General features: G+C 46.0%; 1 non-coding gene across 1 annotated transcript; it reads left to right on the top strand.

The window, feature by feature from the left end:
- The first annotated feature begins 260 nt into the window (after window positions 1-260).
- On the top strand, window positions 261-333 carry Trnak-cuu (transfer RNA lysine (anticodon CUU)). The gene has a single exon. It is a non-coding gene; the product is annotated as a tRNA-Lys (tRNA).
- Window positions 334-3,228: the final 2,895 nt, after the last annotated feature.

The raw sequence follows: 3,228 nt of genomic DNA, 5'->3' as shown, positions 1-3,228 counted from the left end.
TGCACATCTAAAACAACGTCGGAAAGTAACTCGTTCGGCTTTTGAGTCACATAAAGTATGTGTGTTAATTTTGACGCCACTAGCTCTGCATGTTGTCATGCAATTTCTTTACCTCTCAGAAATGATTATGACATAAAAGTGAAGTACGTGACGAGTGTGACGTTAGGAAAACATTAGGCATCATGGGGAGATTCTGTATGGGACCACCCAACCCAAACGAGTACTGTGTGACGTGCTACCCGGCAGGTTTTCACCGAGGTAGCCGGCTAGCTCAGTCGGTAGAGCGTGAGACTCTTAATCCCAGGGTCGTCGGTTCGAGCCAGACGCTGGGCGGAACGGAATTTTGTTCCGCTGCAAGTGTAAATTACCGTTTTTCTGATTAACGAGATTTAATGGAAATAGCAACTTTAAACTTTGCCTACGTCTCTGTCAGTCGCAAGGAAGCTGTATTTGAAGGTGAAGGTGATTTTGTAGACATGTGTGAAAGACATGTTCTGAAATGCAAGTGTTGTTGTTTGGAGAGCACATCGGTTACGTGTCAGATGTGTAGCCAAGCAGTAATTTGTCGCCATAGCTGCAAATATTAGCCGGTAATATGAAGTGTTGTCAGCTAAAGTCTGATGATGCAGACGACCGTAAGGACGAAGTACCCAAGAGTACCGCTAGGCCGCGCCTCTTTAGCTCAGTGGTAGAGCACTGGTCTAATAAACCAGGGGTCGTAAGTTCCATCCTCACAGGAGAAAGATGAATTTTGGAAATCAGTTGCGCGTCGTGGCCGTATAGCAAACAGTACCTGTGATGACGAACAATTAGCGACAGGCGTTTTTTTAAGAATCACTCTCAGATGCGATTAAGGCGAATGGCGCAGATAAAGCATTTGCCAAAGCGGTACAGCATAAGGTGGGACGAGGCAGTCTGAATTACATTTTATAGATGTATTTCTCACATATCTCAGAGCCTCTCGCGATATTCGTCGTCGTCGTCGTCGTCGTCGTCGTCGTCGTCGTCGTCGTCGTCGCCGCCGCCGCTTCTGCAGAAGTAGCAAATGGCAATCGTAGCAAATGCGAAGAGGGACGCCCTGCCTTCGATTCCGAATGCACAAAGTGTGTGGTCTTGTTTCTCAGTCTATATTTGGTCGGTCTCGTCAGAGGTTGAATGTAACGAATGGGTGGGAAAGAGCAAGGGGCAGCTGCTGTGTAGAACGAAAACACAAATCCTCAGGGGTGTGAGCGTTTCGAGATGAGTCTTATACATGTAAATGTTGGTCGTCAGTGACCGTGTGGCCTAATGGATAAGGCGTCGGACTTCGGATCTGATGATTACAGGTTCGAATGCTGTCACGCTTGTGTTTTTCCAGTTCTGAAAAAGAAACATAACGTTTTAATGTAGCAATTGAGCAGTACGAAACCGTCTGAATGTTGCTGTTGACCATTTTTTGCTTGGAGATGCTCTTGAGCTTGAAACACACACAACAAGACCGGTGTTAACTATCGAAATGGTCGGCAGAGTGCCGACACAGCGAGTTTTGACTATCACTTGCACATCTAAAACAACGTCGGAAAGTAACTCGTTCGGCTTTTGAGTTACATAAAGTATGTGTGTTAATTTTGACGCCACTAGCTCTGCATGTTGTCATGCAATTTCTTTACCTCTCAGAAATGATTATGACATAAAAGTGAAGTACGTGACGAGTGTGACGTTAGGAAAACATTAGGCATCATGGGGAGATTCTGTATGGGACCACCCAACCCAAACGAGTACTGTGTGACGTGCTACCCGGCAGGTTTTCACCGAGGTAGCCGGCTAGCTCAGTCGGTAGAGCGTCAGACTCTTAATCCCAGGGTCGTGGGTTCGAGCCAGACGCTGGGCGGAACGGAATTTTGTTCCGCTGCAAGTGTAAATTACCGTTTTTCTGATTAACGAGATTTAATGGAAATAGCAACTTTAAACTTTGCCTACGTCTCTGTCAGTCGCAAGGAAGCTGTATTTGAAGGTGAAGGTGATTTTGTAGACATGTGTGAAAGACATGTTCTGAAATGCAAGTGTTGTTGTTTGGAGAGCACATCGGTTACGTGTCAGATGTGTAGCCAAGCAGTAATTTGTCGCCATAGCTGCAAATATTAGCCGGTAATATGAAGTGTTGTCAGCTAAAGTCTGATGATGCAGACGACCGTAAGGACGAAGTACCCAAGAGTACCGCTAGGCCGCGCCTCTTTAGCTCAGTGGTAGAGCACTGGTCTAATAAACCAGGGGTCGTAAGTTCCATCCTCACAGGAGAAAGATGAATTTTGGAAATCAGTTGCGCGTCGTGGCCGTATAGCAAACAGTACCTGTGATGACGAACAATTAGCGACAGGCGTTTTTTTAAGAATCACTCTCAGATGCGATTAAGGCGAATGGCGCAGATAAAGCATTTGCCAAAGCGGTACAGCATAAGGTGGGACGAGGCAGTCTGAATTACATTTTATAGATGTATTTCTCACATATCTCAGAGCCTCTCGCGATATTCGTCGTCGTCGTCGTCGTCGTCGTCGTCGTCGCCGCCGCCGCTTCTGCAGAAGTAGCAAATGGCAATCGTAGCAAATGCGGCGAGGGACGCCCTGCCTTCGATTCCGAATGCACAAAGTGTGTGGTCTTGTTTCTCAGTCTATATTTGGTCGGTCTCGTCAGAGGTTGAATGTAACGAATGGGTGGGAAAGAGCAAGGGGCAGCTGCTGTGTAGAACGAAAACACAAATCCTCAGGGGTGTGAGCGTTTCGAGATGAGTCGTATACATGTAAATGTTGGTCGTCAGTGACCGTGTGGCCTAATGGATAAGGCGTCGGACTTCGGATCTGAAGATTACAGGTTCGAATGCTGTCACGCTTGTGTTTTTCCAGTTCTGAAAAAGAAACATAACGTTTTAATGTAGCAATTGAGCAGTACGAAACCGTCTGAATGTTGCTGTTGACCATTTTTTGCTTGGAGATGCTCTTGAGCTTGAAACACACACAACAAGACCGGTGTTAACTATCGAAATGGTCGGCAGAGTGCCGACACAGCGAGTTTTGACTATCACTTGCACATCTAAAACAACGTCGGAAAGTAACTCGTTCGGCTTTTGAGTCACATAAAGTATGTGTGTTAATTTTGACGCCACTAGCTGTGCATGTTGTCATGCAATTTCTTTACCTCTCAGAAAGGATTATGACATAAAAGTGAACACGTGACGAGTGTGACGTTAGGAAA

The sequence above is a fragment of the Schistocerca gregaria genome, unplaced genomic scaffold (genome assembly GCF_023897955.1).
Source record: "Schistocerca gregaria isolate iqSchGreg1 unplaced genomic scaffold, iqSchGreg1.2 ptg000470l, whole genome shotgun sequence".
NCBI classification, from domain to species: domain Eukaryota; kingdom Metazoa; phylum Arthropoda; class Insecta; order Orthoptera; family Acrididae; genus Schistocerca; species Schistocerca gregaria.
Note: the sequence above shows the minus strand (reverse complement) of the source record. Positions and strands in the feature narration are given on the sequence as shown.